Source organism: Artibeus jamaicensis, unplaced genomic scaffold, assembly GCF_021234435.1.
Source record: "Artibeus jamaicensis isolate MK-2021 breed Jamaican fruit bat unplaced genomic scaffold, CSHL_Jam_final scaffold_1964, whole genome shotgun sequence".
Taxonomy (NCBI): domain Eukaryota; kingdom Metazoa; phylum Chordata; class Mammalia; order Chiroptera; family Phyllostomidae; genus Artibeus; species Artibeus jamaicensis.
Genome location: NW_026522030.1, coordinates 58,602,040 through 58,621,813, shown reverse-complemented (window position 1 = coordinate 58,621,813; position 19,774 = coordinate 58,602,040). Strand labels below are relative to the sequence as shown.

The 19,774-nt window shown below is 37.7% G+C and overlaps 1 pseudogene; it reads right to left on the bottom strand.

The window, feature by feature from the left end:
• Positions 1 to 1,724: 1,724 nt before the first annotated feature.
• LOC119065832 (elongation factor 1-delta-like) lies at positions 1,725 to 19,346 on the bottom strand (annotated as a pseudogene).
• Positions 19,347 to 19,774: the final 428 nt, after the last annotated feature.

Sequence of the window (19,774 nt, the reverse complement as noted above, 5' to 3'; positions counted from 1 at the left end):
CGCTGAGTCACACCAGCCAGGGCTGTCCAATTTCATTTTAGCCAATGACAGTGATCACCCTGTTCAAAGGCCTGCTTTCCAGTGGAATGAAAGGTTTATCAGGCTCCCACACACAGTTCAGATAAAGAGACATGTCTTAGTGTCAATAATTTCTGAGACTGTTAGATTCTCAAAGAAGCTATAGACATTTGAAATTTGATTTAGTTATGGAAAACAAGAGGAGAGATTGTGATAGAAGAAGCAAGTACCCCCTCTGTTTTCTACCTCTTTAATCTCTTACTCTTTTCCGATCCCTGGTGGTAAGCTACCAACATAATCTAGTATCTGTTATCTTTCAAAATTTTCCTTCAACCCTCTTAATATACCATTCCTTCTTATCTCTCTGCTTCCCAGACAAATCCCAACAAGGCTTGTCTACATATTTGTCTTTCCTTCCTCATTTAACAGTCACATCAAACAGGTTCTTATTTTCCCTGCCCACCTACAACATTTAGTAAGGTCAACAGTAATGCCCACACTTCCAGACCAAAGGATGCTCTCCAGTCTTCACCTGCTAGACTTCTCAGCAGTACTCAATACAGTCACATGTACTTAAAATTCTTTTTTCTTGGCTTCCATAAAATGATAATTTCCTGTTTTTAATCCTACTTCTCTGCTTCTCCTCAATCTTATTTGCTCATCCCTTTGCTTTTCTTTTTTCATGTATAATCCTGTCATAGTTCATTTGCGTGGTTATAATTATTGAATGCCCATTTCCTCTGAAAAACAGGACTGTTTTATTTCCCACTGTGTTCTCATATGTTGATCACCTAATAGATACTCAATAAACTCGTGTTAGCAAAATGAATGGAGAAGGCTTGGAAAGGCTCAGGTTATAGTCATGTACTAGTTCCAGTTATAGCATCTCACCTAATCCCCCTGGCATTCCTGTAAGATCGTTATTAGGCCTTTTATTTTGAGAAAAAGAAAACAGATACAGAAGGAAGACAATTAATGGTGGCCTACGTATCAGAACATACAGAATCAAATCATACTTATGCTAAAAAAGCACACTTTCATTAGATTCCACATATAAGTGTGACGACACAGTATTTGTCTTTCACTGACTGGCTTATTTCATTTAGCATAATGATCTCCAGATCCACCCATGTCACCACAAAAAAAAATTAACTAATGAACCAAATAGAAACAGGAGCATGGATACATGGAACAGACTGACAGCTGTCAGAGGGGATCGGGTGGGAAGATGACAGAAGGCGAAGGGATTAGCCGAAGAGCGTAGATGCATGATACACAGACATACAACAGTGCAGTGACGGCCTCAGGGAAGGAGGGGTGAGGGCTGGGTGGAGGTGGGCATGGGGGAATAAATGGGGACAACTGCAATAGTATGAACAATGAAAAAAAGGTGTTCTAATAAAAAGGCACTCTTTCTAGTTCAGAGCTTAGGAGAAGTTCCAGGACAACAGAGATGTTCCTATTACAAGACTCTTGGCTCCTGTCCATCTGATCCCAAATATCAAAAGAAATATCTTCCTTATCCAAAGTTTCTGAACAAAATGTCTCAGAACTCACAGCAGTTTCCTAAAGTGTCATAAATAGCAGAATTATGCTGTCAACCTGAATCTTTTGCTTTGCAGCAATTAAATGAAATTCAATATTTTTTTTGTGGGAATCTCAGTCTTCATTAGTGGCACAGACTTTCACAGGCCCAGTGCTAGGGCTTACACCTCGTTGAAAGCAGCAATATCCATGCTCTGCACACATTCCTCTAATTTGGTGATCTCTTCCAGAATGTCAGTCCCCACCTCGTCATCCTTCACCACACACTGGATCTGTAGCTTGCAGATGCCCTAACCCACCAGTACCAGCTTGGAGCCTCCCCACCAGGTCAGCCAGTCCAGCTGAACTGGACACACGCAGGTCTCCACAACTGGGCCATGTCCATCGCATCATCCCAGGGCTTCACATCCATCAGGATGAAGGACTTGGCCACCAGCGCAGGCTTCTTGGCCGCCTTCTCTGCATACCACTGCAGTAGCTCCTCCCGCAGCTTGACGGCCTCCCTGTTTTCCTCATCACCGTCAAACAAGTCAGTGTCACAGCCTTAGTGGTCCTCTGCAGTGGGGGGCTGCCTCCTTGGTGGGGACTCCACTTGGCACATGGGAGACACGTGCTGGGGCTGGGGGTCTGTGGCTCGGTGGGCAGGCTCGCTCTTCTCCAGCACACCCAGTCGGGCCTCCAGCTCAAAGGTGGCCTGCTGCAGGCCCCGCGCCACGCCTTTCAGGCTCTAGTTCTGCACCTCCAGGCTGGCTATCCAGAGGACAAGCTCCCTGTGGTCTCCACCGGGCCCACTGGAGACCCCAGGGCCGGAGCTTCTGGCCAGGGATTACTAGATGTCATCTCTGGCTCTCATAACGCCCCAGAGGGTCATGCATGTGCCATTCTCCTGGCATGAGGAGCTAATCACAGGCCCATTCATCTGACCGTAGAATTTCCTTTCTGCATCATCATATTTGAACTTGTTGAACCAGATCTCCTTGTGATCTTCCACCTAGGAAATTCATGGCCATTTTCCTGATGCCTGTCAAAGATGTAGCGACCGAACAGCGGGCTTGGCGATGCAGGAATGCTGAGGAAAGGGAGTGAATTTCAATTCTTATAAAATTCCACAGGAATAGTAGTAATAGCAACATAAAACTATTATCAGCAATCTCCTTCAACTATTACTGTTTGGTAGATCACAGTTTAACCCCTAATTTTATAATCTCTTAGTTTCAAATTTATTTTTATTTGACCTGGGGAAGTTCAAGTGAAACCTGGATACATAAATATCAACCCATATTTATATATCTTCTTCAAAGTACCAAATACATCTACCAAAAATTTTTATGTCTGTTAATGCAATAACATTATTTTATTTTATTTAGAAACTGGTATATAATTTCTGAAAGGCTGAAAACCACATTTTCTTACTCACTGTTCTCACCTTTTATTAACTTTCTCAAAGCAAAACTCAAAAAACACAAAAACTCAAGTTTGGGGACATCAAAAGTAGATATAACAAAAAGTAATATGAATAAACACAAAAATACAGTAACTTACCCTTCAGTGTTTAAAGATAAATAGAAAGAGTAACTGAATTAAAGGTTAGTATACACAATATAAAATAATATCGACAGTTGTCTCTCTAGGTGGTCAGACCATTAGTGTGATTTCAGAAAAACGACATTCACCACTTGTTTTTAGTAGTCAGGGTGACTTCCCATTCTAACAACTGTGAGAATGTAGGAATTTTGTGAGACATAATTTTTTCATCATACTTAAGCTTTTCAGGATAATCCCTTTACCTCTGAAAGATCAAAGACAACTGTGACTTGGCAAGTTAAGAAGAACGAAAAACTCAGATAAGAAGTATGATCATCAACTGGGAATAAAGTCAGAAAGACCAAGTTCCAACGTGATTCTGTCAATCACCATTAACATAACTTAATACCAAACAATAGTACAAATTCCCTCAACCTATGTCCTTCCCGTGTAAAAATGAGGAGAGTACATAGATATTAAATGAGGTAATGTATGTCAAAATACCTAGAGAAATGCCTTACACATATAGGCCTTCAGAAAATACGAATGGCTCAGTTATGTAAACAGTGCTAGTCATGCTATTCCCTCTGCAAAACTTTTCAAAACACAGAGAACTCTTTGCCAAAACTCTGATAAAAGCAGAAATAACAGCGCCACAGAAAAGCGTTAAGTGTGAAAATTTTAAATTTAATTATGTACACTTTCAGAGACTTTTAGTTTCTATTCTGACATGTAAAGAGGTTGAAAGTCATCATTCAGTCCTAACAAACAAAAAGCTGAACAAAGTGAAGAATCAACAACTCCTTTGAGCTCTGTTAGAGAAGTGAGATCATAGGACAAAATGCTATGCCCAAAATTAGAGGGAAAGATGAGTGGGTACAAAGAAGTCACAAGTTACCGGGTGGAGCAGAAGCCCAGGAGCAGAAGCTTCCCTGAGAACAGTACAGGACAGAAACACCTGAACTATAATTGATGAATTCCTGTAGGCTCAACATGGACAGGTCTGAGAGTTAAAAACCAGAAAATTCCAACACTTCTGTGCATTATACCTTCAAGGGCTCTACCAGGTTCTCTCAGTGAATATCAGAGAAACCCCCGACCCCTATTTCCACCAGAGAGGAAAGAAAAATAAGCATTTTGAAATACACCAATGCATTCTGTCTTTCTTAAGAAAGCCTGCCCTCAAGAGAAACTGTTTTAGCACAACCTAAACTATTGGGGTGATATCAGAGCCTGAACCAACTTGGGAGAAGGGAAATGTGCAAATTCCAGGCCACTCTAGCCATAGCCATCCTGTCCTCCTTAAAGGGGAATGGATGATAAGAAAAGCACTTCGGAGATTCACTGTAAGGCTGAGATCTAATCATAGGAGTACGTAATTTTCCCCGTCCTCCCATGTCCTACCACCAAATCACTAAAGACCTCTTTACCACAGTTCCTTTTACCTAAAACAACATGTCGGCTTTCAACAACACCAGCAACAAAAAACATCACAAGACATACTAAGAGATAAAACACAGTTGGAAGAAAACAGAGCAAGCATCAGGACAGGATGAAGATATGACAAGGATGTTGGAATTTTCAGACCGAAAATCTAAATCAGTTGTGATTAATATGCTAAGGACTCTAGTGGGAAAAGAGGGCAATATGCATGAACAGATGGGAAACATAAGTAGGGACAGTAATCAGAAATGAAAATTTTAAGAAATATTTTTTAAGATTTTTAAAATTTATTTTTAGAGACAGGAGAAGAGAGGGAGAGAGAGAGGGAGAGAAGCATCAATGAGGGAGAGGAACATCAATTGCTTGCCTCTCACATACCCCCAGCTGGGGACCTAGCCCGCAACCCAGGCACCAGCTAACTGGGAATCAAACCTGTGACCTTTTGGTTTGCAGGCCAGCTCTCAGTCCACTGAATCACACCAGCCAGGACCTAAGAAATGCATTTTTTAAATGCTAGAAGTCAAAGCCACTGTAACATAAATGAAGAATGCCATCCATGGGCTCATTAGTAAACCGAACACAACTGAAAAAAGAATATCTGAGCTTGAGGATATGCCAATATAAACTACAAAGCAAAGAGTAAAAAGATGGAAAAAAGGGAACATAATATGCAAGAACTGTGGGCTAACCACAAAAGGTGTAACATATGTGTGATAGAATTATCAAGAGAAAAGGAAAGAGAATGAAACAAAAGAAATATCTGAAGCAGTGATGAGCGTAAATTTCCCAAAGCACAGACCCCAGAGGTTTAGAAAACACCAAAAAGAACAAATGCCAAAGAGGGAAAAACAAAAAAGAATGAAAAACAACAGCAAAAACTACACCTATGTATCATATTCAAACTGCAAAAAGTCAAAAGTTAAAGAAAATCTTGAAAGAAGCCAAAGGAAAAAGGTACTCATGTACCTCACATATAGAGGAACAAAAATCATATCCAACTCTCAGAAACCATGCAAGCAAGAGGAGAGTGGAATAAAGTATTTAAAGTAATAGCATTGTTAAAAATCCAACCTAAAATTTTGTATCCTGAAAAATTATCCTTCAAAAGGGGAAGAGGTATAGACTTTCCGAACAAATATTGAGGAAATCTGTTACCAATAGATCTGCCTTCAAAGAAATGTTATATGAATTTTTTAATAAAAAAGGGAAATGATAAATTGAACACTCAAATCTATCTAAAGAAAGAAAGAACATTACAAAAAGAATAAGTAAAGTTAAAATAAAAAACACATATTATCTATGCTTAACTGATCTAACAGGTAATAATTTGTTCTAAATAATAATAGCAGCAATGTGTTTGATGGTTATAGCTATGTACAAGTGAAATGAGTGACACCAATGATACAACAGACGAGATCAAGAGATTAGGAATGCAGGGTGAGCAAGAAGTGGACTTCCAGTTGTGAGTATGCAAAACAGCTTATTCCATATTATTATTTATTAATTATTGTATTATTTCCATACAAATAACTTTTGCCCAATTTATTTTCCGCTATTATGGAGTACTTGTACTGCCTGAGAAGTGGTTATACCATTACTTGAAAATGGCTTGGATTAATTGAAATGCATATTGTAAACTCTATGGCAAACAGTAAGATAGTTTTTTTTTAAGTAAAATGAATATACTAAGAAGAAAAACGGAATCATAAAATGCTCAGTTAAAACCACAAAAGGCAGAAATTAATGGAAGATAAAAACAGGAAAGAAGAACAAGAGTAATAAGTAGAAAGCTGTTATAGTATATATTACCCCAACTAGATCAATAATCACTTTAAATGTCAATGTTCTAAATACACCAATACAAAGACAGAGATTGTCAGGATGGATCCAAAAATGAGACCCAACTACATGTTCTCTACCAGAAACCCACTTTAAATATAAAGACATATATATGGACTGAAATTAAAGGGACAGGGAAATATATGCCATGCTAATACTAATAAAAATAAAGCTAAAGTTGCTATAATAATAAGCACTTTCATGCTGAGTAGCCCTTCAATGCCAGTACAATTGTTTTTAATATTTTAAAAGACTGCTCAACCTTCTGCTTCCCACCTTGATGGAGTAACAAAGACAAGATTTATCCAACCTCCTGACAGAAAGTAAACAAAAGTACATAAAACAGTGGTTTTCAGACTCCACTGAAACAGGTACACCATCCAGAAGGTAATAAAATAATTAGGAGAACTTAGTGTTTATTAGAGCTAACGAAAAACTATTTGAAAAAGGAAGCCATAGTTAAGTGTCAAAATTTAAAGAAGCAAATTAAAATACATTTATTGATTTTAGCAAAAAAACCAAACAGGCATTCTTGAAAAATCAGTGATAAATTAGGCAAAACCCCACACCTACCTTTCACTTGCACTGACTATAAATGTTACTATATCAGAACATCAAAGAAAAGGAAGGAGAGGAGAGGGAAATAATGATTTGTTGGAATGCTGTGGAAACATCTCTAAGACATGGACACTGAGATCAGCACCTTGACAATGCAACATCGCATTCTTTTGAATGCATGTTTTCCACAGAAATCCAGAAGCAGCTAAATTCTAATTCTGCAGTCACATAATTTCACGTTACATAGAAAAATGTTCTTACTTATGGACTATTTTCCTGTAACTTGGAGAAACTATAAGCTCTTTCAAGGATCTTCTGTATTTCATCTTTAGATAATTTAAATTAAAGATCTTATTACATAGCATGTGCTCGGTAAATGTTTGTTATGTAAATAAATGAATGAGTGAAAAAACAAATTAAATAGGTGTCATAATATTAAAAATATTTACTACCATATTCAACTATGCTCTATGGTTGGAACTCTGTAGATATGTTCTTTTCTTCGTATGCAATGATGCTTGAATCAGCAGCTTGATTTCATTAAAAAATACTCTAGTATTTTATAAAAAGCACACCAGTGTTTGTTTATTTTAAAAAATGCCGGTATCTCTAGTAATACATCAGTCACAAAAGATAATTCCTTTTTTCTTTAATAAAGCAATGCGACACTTCATTACCTTTGTATTCCATTACGTACATGACTCAGGCTTTGTACTGCCATTGTCTGTTAACGATTCCTGAGTACACATCTCCTAGAACAAAATAAAAGGTTAGAATGACTTGCCAATTTATTGATGTTACCAGTACAATTGCTAAAATGTACCCTACAAAAACAGTGTTAGAGCTTCTTAAAATTAAACCATATAATATTGAAATCCATGAAGGAGTTTAATAAATACAGCATTAACTCTGGGCTTTGAGAATGGCTGTAAACACAGACACAAAGGCACAGAATCATGAATGGCTCCCCACTTTGAGTACCTTATTGCTAGCCAGTACTATTACTCCAGCATTAATACTTTATCCATTAACGAGTATGATATTTAGTATGGCATTATCAATATTAACATTCAACATAACTATACTACTTATGTTCCTTAGCTACTTATAAATGTTCCTGAGCATTATAAAGGCTGAGGATTTGGAGCCCCTTCTGTGTCAATATGATAATATGTAAGTTCAATTTGATTCCTAACTCCATTTATAGTGGGACTTCTCTGTCAAGTTACCTAATATTTCATCATTAAAATAGGGATGAAATAGTATTTTCTTCACTGGGGGTTTGAGAAGATTAGATAAGATAATGTATGTAAAACATCTTGAATGTAATATACGTTCACTATTACTATCAGTGAAAAAAACTGCAAGTTTCTATACTTGGTGACTGAATTTTTAAAGAGATATTCTCCCCCAAATGAGCCATAGTTATTACTTCTTTTGATTCTTTGAGAGTGATGAACTGGCATATAATTTCCCTTGCAAGAACATTTGTGAGCCATCCTTTATTTCACCAGCCCTCAAATAATTTTATGCTTAATGTGACAGATTTCTTCATAAATTCCGCAGAAGTCTTTAGAGCCCTTGTCAGCTTAGCTAGGTATCTTTTGACTCTATTTGCTCCTAAATGACTCATATCCATCAGTTTCTCTCAACACCTGAAAACTGATCATAATTCAATCTAGAAAATTTAGAAACTCAAAAGGAACCAAACAGCAAGTGAGTCTGAAAAAATGCTAGATAGGAGCTAGGGGATATTTCAAGTTCCTATTTTACAACCTGTTTACTTTTACCCATTTGCTGGTGGTGCTAATTCAAAGAATGTAAATAGATTCAGCTGAAACACACCACCTGTCCAGTAAACATCTAGTATCCAAAGGCTTATAACATCAGTTTTCTTTACCTTATCTCATTCAACACAATAAAACAGAGACACTTAACTTTTTATGTTCAGAAGCCTTTCTGAAAATAAAAATTATGAAAATTCAACCCAGGAAGATACACATACAAAATTTCACATATAATGCCAATGGGTTCCAAGGAATTTCTCAAGCCCATCTATGCATCCTAGGGCTCTGTTGAAAGCAGCTTTTAAAGCCTTGATTTCAAATATGACAATACACCTGAAAGTTGTCCTATTACTTTGTTTTGGATTCGCATTTTCCCCACAGACAAGTAAGTCGTTTGCGTGAAACAGATGCATGCTACAGGCAGATATAGCTGCTTCCCAGGCTCATTCATCCACTTACAAGGGCACAAACGTAAGACTGCAGGCAAAGTCCTCCCTGAGCCCCTGGTTGAATGGACTGCAAGGCAGCCCACCACTTTGATATCCTCAGACTTCCTGCTCTGAACACCTTATTGCAAGTAACCCTTAGTGGACAGTTCAGTGGAGCTGGAATTCCAGTCTCTTATCTCGGTGACATTGAGTTGAGTCCATTCCCTATTTTCAGACATTTCCATTATATTTCTTTGAAGAATTCTCCTCTTGGCATCCTGTGCTTTCACACGAACTGCAAAGTAGGTCATCAGTAACAATCATTACAACTTCCAAGAAAATACACCATCAAAACTAATGATGGCTATTTTTTACATACCTAACTTCCAAATCTTTTTAAATGTTTTTATTTTTCAATTACAGTTGTATAATATTATATTAATTTCAAATATAAAACCTAGTGGTTATACATTTATATAATATATGAAGCAATCACTCTAATAATTCTTTCACCCATCTGACACTATAGTTATTCCAGTATTATTGACCATGTTCCCCACTGTGTACTTTACATACCCATGACTATTGTTCTGTAAATACCAATCTGTATTTCTTAATTCTTTCAAATTGTTCATCAACCCCCTCATTTCCCTTCCCATTTGGCAACTGTGAAATAGTTCTCTGTATCTATGAATCTGTTTCTGTTCTGCTTATTTATTTTGGTTTTTTTTTCAGATTGCACATATAAGTAAAATCATACAGCATTTGTTCTCTCTGTATGACCCACTTCACTCAGCACAGTACGCTCTTGATCCACCCGTGTGGTTTCAGGTGGCAAGATTTCATTCCCCTTTGTAACTGAGTCATATTCCATTGTATACGTAGCCACTTCTTTACCCATTTATCTGATAGACAAATAGACAAATGTATTGGCTGTTGTAAATAATGCTGCAATGAATATATGTATGTGTGTGTCCTTTTCACTTAGTGTTTTGGGTTTCTTCAGATAAATACCCAGAAGTATAATTGTTGGGTCTTTCTTGTTATAGGCATTGCTTTAAAGTCAATTTTGTCAGGTATAAATATTGCTATGCCACTTTTTATTATTTCATTTTCATAAAATATCTTTTTTCATCTTTTACAGTTTGGGTGTGTCTTTTGATCTAAAGTGAGTCTCTTATAGACAGCATATTTAAGAGATTTCTTTTGTTATCCATTTAGCCACCATGGGTCTTTTGATTGGAGAATTTAATCCATTTGTATTTTGAATAACTGTTGATAGATATGTATTTACTGCCATATTATTACTCATACATTTTTTTCTTCTCCTCCTCATAGAAGACACTTCAACATTTCTTGCAATACTTGTCTGGTGGTGATGAACTTACTTTAGCTTTTACCTGTCTGAGGGACTGTTTATCTATCTGTCCTTTGATTCTAACTGATAGCTTTGCTGGATAGAATAATCCTGGTTGTAGGTCCTTGTTTTTCATCACTGAATATTTCTTGCCAATCCCTTCTAGCCTGCAAAGTTTCTTTTGAGAAATAATCTGACAATTTTATGGGGGCTCCCTTGTAAGTAACTAGCTTTTCTCTTGCTTTTAAGATTCTCTCTTTGTCTTTAACTTCTGGCATTTTAATTATAATGTCTCTTGGTGTGGGCCTCTTTTGGTTCATATTGTTTAGGGCTCGCTGTGCTTCCTGGACTTGTATGCCTATTTCCTTTACCAAGTTAAGGAAGTTTTTCATCAACAGTTTTTCAAGGAGGTTTTCAATTTTTGCTCTCTCTCTTCTTCATCTTTCACTCTAAAGATATGAATACTTATACACTTGAAGTCATCCCAGAAGTTCCTACACTACCCTCATTTTTTTATTCATTTTTCTTTTTCCTGTCCTGATTGGGTATTTTCTACTTCCTTATCTTCCAAATTGCTGATTTGATCCTCTGCTTCATCTACTCTACTGTTGATTCCCTATAAATTATTCTTCATTTCAGTTACTGTATTCTTCATCTTTTAAATATATTTTATGCTATTACAGTTGTCCAATTCTTCCCCACTTTAGTCCCCTACACCCTGCATACCCCCTTCCACCTGAATTCCCCTTCCCTTAGTTCATGTCCATGGGTCATACCTGTAAGTTCTTTGGCTTCTCCATTTCCCATACTATTCTTAACCTCCCCCTATTTTGTACCTACCATTTATGATTCTTATTCCCTGTACCTTTTCCCTCCATTCTCCTCCCTCCCCCTCCTTGCTGATAATCCTCCATATGATCTCCATTTCTGTGATTCTGTTCCTGTTCTAATTGTTTGCTTAGTTTGTTTTTGTTTTTGTTTTTGTTTTTGTTTTTAAGGCTTGGTTGTTGATAGTTGTGAGTTTGTTGTCATTTTACTGTTCATAGTTTTGATCGTTTTCTTTTTCTTAGATAAATCCCTTTAACATTTCATGTAATAAGGGCTTGATGATGATGAACTCCTTTAACTTAACCTTATCTGGGAAGCACTTTATCTGCCCTTCCATTCTAAATGATAGCTTTGCTGGATAGAGTAATCTTGGATGTAGGTCCTTACCTTTCATGACTTCAAATACTTCTTTCCAGCCCCTTATTGCCTGTAAGCTTTCTTTGGAGAAATCAACTGATAGTCTCATGGGAACTCCTCTGTAAGTAACTCCTTTCCTCTTGCTGCTTTTAAGATCCTCTCCTTCTGTTTAATCTTGGCTAAGGTAATTATGATGTGCCTTGGTGTGTTCCTTCTTGGATTCAACTTCTTTGGGACTCTCTGAGCTTCCTGGACTTCCTGAAAGTCTATGTCCTTTGCCGGACTGGGGAAGTTCTCCTTTCTTATTTGTTCAAACATGTGTTCAATTTCTTGTCATTACTCTTCCTCTTCTCCTTCTTGCATCCTTATGATTCAGATGTTGGAATGTTCAAAGTTGTCCTGGAGGTTCCTAAGTCTCTTCTCACTTTTTTGAATTCTTCTTTCCGTTCTGGTTGAATGTTTATTTCTTCCTTCTGGTCAAAACCACTTATTTGAGTCCTAGTTTCCTCCCCATCAGTGTTGTTTCCCTGTACATTTTCCTTTATTTCACTCTTCTTAGCATTCATTTTTTCTATTTTGCTACCATACTGAACAAATTCTGTGAGCATCCTGATTACCAGTGCTTTGAACTGTGCATCTGATAGGTTGGCTATCTCTTCATTGCTTAGTTGTATTTTTTTCTGGAGTTTTGATCTGTTCTTTCATTTGGGCCATTTTTTTGGTCATGGCTTGGGTTGAGGGGAGGAACCTTAGATATTCAACAGGGTGGGGCAGGGTGCCTGCATTGTGGTGGTATCTGTGGGGAGGGGTCCGAGAGGGAACAGTGCCATTTGTTTGGCTCTCTGATGGTTTTCATTTACTTCTGCCACTATCCACAAGAAAATTGGGTTCTTCCCATGTTGATTTGTAGATGGGTGGGTTGGTGGACATTCAACAAATTCTCCTGTGAGGCTGGGAGTTTCTCACACTTCTATAACCCCCAGAAGTATCAGCCAGAGGTTTTGAGGCTTTATTTCACCACAGTGGAACACCAGGCTGAGTGGTCTGTCTTGGTCCCCAGTTGTTCCTCCCAGTTTATCTGCACACAAATGTGGGACCACCCAGTCTGCCAGCCACCGCCTTGCAGTAAGTCCTCTCTGACTGGCTACCATTTCTGCCCCTCCTACCTGCTTGGGTGAATATTTCTTCTTTAACTCCTTGGTTGTCAGACTTCCATATAGTTCGGTTTCCTGTCAGTTCTGGTTGTTTTTGTTTTTAAATGTGTTGTTGTCCTACTTTTGGTTATGTGAGGAGGCAAAGTGTATCTACTAATGCCTCTATCTTGGCCAGAAGTCCTGTATTCTTCATTTCTGACTGGCTCCTTTTTGTGTTCTATTTTTATCTTTTTGTTGAAGTTTTTCACTGAGACCATTGAGCATCCTTACAAAGAGTGTTTGCAACTCTGCCTCTAGTGGATTAGTTGTTTCAATTTTGTTCATTTCTTTTTCCGAACTTTGGTTCTGTTCTTTTATTTGGGACATGTTTCTTGTCTCCTTATTATATCTGCCTCCCTGTACTTGTTTCTATGTATTGAGTAGGTCTCCTATGCCTACTAGTCTTGGTAGAATGGACTTATGTGATAGTGTCCTGTAGAGCCCAGTGGTGTAGCCTTCCCAGTCACCTGAGCTGGGAGCTTAATTTGTGCCCCAGGTGTGGGCTTTAGTACCCTTTTATATAGTTGAGCCTTAATTTCTGTTGGCATGTCAATGGAGGCCATTTACCCCCAGTCCAATCAGCTGTGATAACTGGCCATAACCACCACTGTGGAGGATTTGCTGTGCAGGGGCCAACTTAACAGAACAGGTCTCACTTCAGCTGGGTCTGGTGCCCAGTGAGTCTGCTCCTTAAATGTCACTTGTGGAGGTGGTTGGGTGGTGCTTCAGCATGGTCTGAAGCTGTCCACCAGCTGCACTGGCTTGAGGCCTCCTGGGAGGTGCAGGCCAAAGTCAGTCACTGTCTGTGTTCTGTTTGGGGCCATCCAGCAGGATCTTCAGATGGCTGCTACTTGTGCTGGGTTTCGAGTGGTCCAGAAGAGGTCAAGCTGCATACGATGGCTGGCTCCACTCGTGCCATACCTGGGGCCACCTAGCAAGAAGCTTGGGCACACTGAGGCCAGATGTTGCATGTTTAAAAGATTTTAGAATACTCCAAAGCGTGAGCCAAGAGAAGGTGTTTGTATGAAAAAAATCACTGGAAATGTCTTTTGGTGGGACTGAAAGTTGGGTGGGAAAGTGTCTCAGAATCAACAAGGCAGAGCTATAGCTTTAGCCAGGTTGATGGACACTCAGTTATGGTACTCACCTCTGTCTGTGTGGAGGTAGGGCTCGGCAAAGGAACAATGGCTTCTGCCAGCACTTCTGTCTGGGAGAAAGCACCCCTCCAGCCCTTGCCGTGGTTTCAGACAATTCAGTTCTTCTCCATATATCTTATCCCTAGAGCCTTGAGTTACTCCCCCAGTGCTGAGCTCAGAGATAAGGAGTCAAAGTGAGTCTGTGCAGGCTCTTTAGTGTCTGGGATTACAAAAGCCCTTCTTCTCACCCAGCCACAATCCCTTCTGGTTTTTGCAGCCAGAATTTATGGGGACTTCTGTACTAGCCCTGAAACTCTGGGCTGCGGGTTACAGGGGCTGGCATGGAGCTGGCCCCTTGGCTCCTCAGGTGGGACCTCTGCCCCTGAGATATCTTTCTCAATCCTTAACTGCCACACATGGGTGTGAGACCAGCCATTTCATGTTTCTGCCCTTCCGACCAGTCTCAATGTGGCTTCTTCCCTTTTTCCTTAGTTATAGAACGTCTCTTCAAGTAGATTTCAGGCAGTTCTGAAAGACAGTTTTACTGTAGTTTAGTTGTAATTTTGATGTGGTTGTGAGATGATGCGGGTATCAAATTTACCTACTCCACCATCCTAACTGGAAGCCCCTATCTTCCAATTCTTAATAAGAGCTCTTCAGAGTATGAATTACTGTTACCATTTTATGGATAAGGAAATCAGACCTCAGAGAGACTGAACGATTCACCCAGTTCCAAACACCAAACATATCATTCCCATTATACCACAGCCAAACAAACACACACACAAACAAAAATAGCTCCTTAGGAAAATTATTCTCTAGAAACACACCACAAAAACACACATACACCTGGGCCAAATGCCCTTACCAAAAGAATGCATACGAAAAATAAGGATTATAAAATATGTTCCCTCTCTCAGCTGTGGTTCACTTAGCAATGATCCAGTCTTTCTCTCTGGACATATTTCAAAATCAGTAAGATGCAGCTACTGTTTCAGATTTGCAACAGTGTTTTCGGCTGCCACATTGTTATTTTAAGCCATTGCCTCTATATAAGCACATCAGTTGCTCACACGCTCAGGTCTAAAGGTCTGTTCTGTGCTTCCTCTCCCTCATCTGTTTCTCTTCTGCTCTCTACTGCACCTCCACCTCTTTACTGAATGACAGAATGACAGACATGGCTAATATACTTTGTTTAAACATCTGCTTTATTACTGTTGAGTGAGTGCCCTATGAATAGGCATGGCTTTTTTAATCTTTCACTCAGGAATTCACATAGTCTGATTAGAAAGCTAAACTGCTTAAAGGATCCGGACAGATGTCTTTTACTTTCTTTTAAGACCACCATGAGTGGTTAAGCATTCCACGCAGACAATTTTCAGTAGTGGAACGACTTTCTGTTTAGGTACCTGGCTGGTCAAACATGCATTTAGCTCAGGAATTCCCACCTCCACACCCAAGGATTAATTTCCTCCCGGGAAATAACTGGACAAAGAACCATTTGAGTATGTTAAGGATCAGTTGCTGCAATTGTATAATGGACTGACTACTGAGAAGACTGACTGTTGGTGGAAACAAAGTAAACCTCAGAGAAACTGAAACCAAAAAAACAGAAACAAAAAAATGAAGAAAGAAAGCCCCAAATATTAAGTATCTAAAATAGAAAATATAAGGAAGAGCACAGGTGGTATAAAATAACCCATCGTTTTTCTTTTAAATAACTCTTTTAAAGCTTCCTTGTAGAAATAATTTAAAACAGACTATATTGCATTCAAACATCAAGGATAATTTTGGATTCAGAAATACAAATGAAGTACAGACTTCTAAAATATATATGAATACATTCTAGTTTGGATCTTTCATGAAAGTAAAATATTACTCATTCCGACTTCATGTAAAGGGTTACATTCTGAAAAAAAAAATAATCAGGTCAGAGATTTCTACAATGTTATATGAAGAAATTTAGGCTCGAAAGAAAGAGTGGTAAGAAGTGTTAACAGGAAAGGAGTTAAGATGAAGTCCTAAAAGGGGACAAAAAAAAAGAATCCGCAGTGGCATCACCGTTTATTTTCGGGGCTGTCCTTTGCCTCTTTCCTTCAGCTGACCTTTCACTAGTTAATCTTACCTTTTTTCTGCCCTTCCATCGTAGGGAGCTCATCACCTTTGAACGAGTCTGTGTTCTCCACCCTGGCTGTTCTCCTCTAGATCTTCCCGTATATGTTTCCCCATACTTAGTTGTTTCCCTGCATTAAGCAGCATCTTAAGCCGCATCATTCAACATGTAACTTCCGATGTCACCTCTCAAAGAGGGCTTCTAAAACTATGCTATTGAAAAGCTCCCCAACCACTCTCGCTCACGTAAGTTTCTTTTATTTTCACTATAGCACACTTTCTTGATATTTTTCATCTTTTAATCTGTTTCAGAAAATCTGTCTCATTCACCATTCTATGGTTATCACTTAGCCCATAGTAGGTGCTCAGTAAAAGTTCATTGACTGATCAAATAAAGACAAAAGTGTTTATTTTCTTAACTGTGGGACAATTGCTGCCAAAACACAAAGCTCCCACAAGGAGCTAAATTGGTAAATGCACCTCCCTGGTGAATGATTGCACTCTCACTTCTTGAACGGAAGAGAGAATAGAACAAGTATGACTGAATAAACATGTTCAGTTTTTGGAAGAGATTCTGGAGAATGGTGCACTTCCCCAGGGGACCCAGACAGAGGATTTGCATGCAGATCATTGAGGCAGAAGTGCCTGTGTCACTGAGTACAACTAGATTTAATAAAGCCAGAGAAAAGAGACAATACCCTCCACTCCAAATGCCTTTTGATAAGCTAATTCTGGACTCTGGAATATACTGCCCAATGGATACCAGGATCTCATCAACTTAGAGCACTTACTCATAGTTTTAAGGGGAAGAAAAACATTATACATATAAATATACATATATATCTCAATGAATTCTAATTTATGTTCTCTATAATAAAATATTGTAGTAACTATTTAAAATACTATTTTAAATGGCTGCACCTAAGATTTTATAGCAAGACATTACAGGGAAAACTATGTCAAAATGGAAAATATGTATAAAACTAAATATAAAAAATAGAAGAGAATATAGAAATTAAAAGTGTACTTAAGTGCCAATGCTTTATAAAAATAAACTCTCTACTCTTCAAAGTCAAGCACAAGCAAAGAGACTATTATGGTAGTAAAAAAAAAAGTTTTTTCCTTCAAAATATGCCATAAATGAAATCGACATCATACCTTTTAGATTACAGTGTGGGAAGATATTGTGACTTCAGTATATACTCTTTCTGCTCCTCTAGAATATGTAAAAACTTAAAACTAACTCATGGATTTGAAAATGTTACATGAAGTTGTTTAGGACATGTGCAGGCTACAGAAGGGCAAGCAGCCCATGCGCAGTAAACATCACTCCCCACCTCCATCTCACCGTGAACACACAGCCACCTGTGCGTGACCACAGAGAAAATGTTTATGGCAGCAAAATAGAGACTTGTATAATAAGATTTTCTCAATCTAAGCCTCATTCTTTGCATTATATAAGGAGCAAAGTATGCATAATAGTCTAAATAAGACTAGTTCTGGAGGTTAAAATAAACTTCATGCAAAATTCCCTTAGACATTTAAAAATTTCAGTTCAAAGTAAGAGAGAATAATTGCCATGGCAACCTGAAAAGGGCTACAGATCAAGTCCTAATTCTCCAGAGCTCGGTAGGGTCTGTATCTAAGGATGTCATATTAGTTCCCAGAGGGAGAAAGGAAAATTTTTCAAATGAAAAAGAAGGTTGCATTTGCATAATAGTTTAAATAAACTACAGTAATTTGATCTTGGTTTAAGGTTGTACTATTAGAAAAGAAGTAAGCTTGTAACAAAGTTTGTTAAGAGAACAGATGTCAATATTCAATGAAGGAAGAAAATATTTAAAAGGAAAATGAGACCAACCTACTTGAAATTTCCTGAATTAAAAAAATCTGAGATATTCCTGAACCTATAAAATTGTAAATTCAAGTCTTAAATTCAACAATCTTACAAAAGAAAAAGTAAATGTGTATGATGGGAATAGAACATGTAAATTCATTCTACTGATTATTCTAATGTTATATTAGAAGTAGTTGAACACACACAGTCTTAATGCAGCCCCATTATATGACAGGCAATACTTGCCTCATCTGTGCCCCCAAATCTTTACAGTTAATATAGATTTTTATCTACTTCCAATATTTCTCTTTAACAGATGAAAATATCAATTACTTGTGATTCTACAAAAAAATTATTATAGACATAGATTTTGGCTTGGAAAACCCAATCTTACTTAGTTAGAGATAGTTTTAAAAGATATATTATCAAAATAAATTAGCTAATAACTCTTTTTCACTGAACTTTTTGAAAAGTAACCCCCCCCCCACCTGGAGTAACTGGGCTGGTGTTCTTCACATAGGGCTCTTGTGCAATCTCTGCCCGGGGGTTTCGGAAGGGACCTCGATGGGGAAATATCCTATGAGGAGTAAGTTCAATCTACTTAATTTTTGTTATAATTACTACTATAATGCATTCCAGTACAATATTATATTTTATTTTTAATTTACCAAACTTTGCTTAATTCTGTCTCATTTTCTACCTTCTATTTTTGGGATAACATTTTCTGTATGCATTTGTTTTGCTCTTATTCAAAAACTGTTTTTAGGTCTTTTCTTCACAATGTTTAGGCTTGAATTTTAATGAACGTTCTTCATTTAACAAAGTTTAAGAGTAACCTTTATTTTTGAATTCCTCTTAAATAATTAAATAACCTCAGAACTTCAACACTAAATGCCTTATTAGATTCATTTCAACATCTTTTAATATTTTACAAAGTTACTCCTCACTAACATTTTTATCATCTTTATTTTTTAATTTTATCTATTTATTTTTAGAAAGAGGGAAAGGGAGGGAGAAAGAGAAGGAAACATCAATGTGCAGTTGCCTCTCTCACACCCACAACTGGAGACCAGACCGACAACCCAGGCGTGTGCCTTGACTGGGAATTGAACTGGCGACCCTTTGGTTGTCAGGCAGGCACTCAATCCACTGAGTCACACTATCCAGGGCTTACTTTTTCAACTTTATATTGACTTACATGCTTCTCATATCCTGCTCCTTTTTCTGAATTCCATTTATCCTGAATCAGATCTTTAATCAGTTTTAGTGTGAGCCAGTTAGTAGTCAAATCTCTTGGACTATCTGGAACTGTCCTTTCTTCTACATTGTTCTTATGTAGAAGTTCAGCTGTGCATAGAATTTTAATCACTTGGAGATATTCCATTTTCTCTTGGCTTCTATTGCTGCTTATGAGTGATCTACACTAAGTATAATTGTTCTTTTGTAGGCAATCTCTCCATTCAGTTTAAGATTCCCTTATTGTTCTGGGAGATATAAATATAAATATAGATATAGAGATATATAATATTTTATATTATGTATATTTTTATATGTAGAAATAAAATCTTGAAACCTTGCCTGAGACTCAGTGTACTTTAACTTGATGACTTCTTTTGATTCTGGAAAATTCTCAGGCATTTATTCAAAAATGTTCTTTCTGCCATTAAATCTTCTCAATCTATTTGTATCCTTTGAATCTCAATCTATCTTTGGTATTTCTCCTATATATTCTCGAACCTATTTTCAGTTCTCTTAATGCTTGTACTAAGTTTTTTTGAGTTACAATGTAATTTTTTAGGATGTCTTTGACAT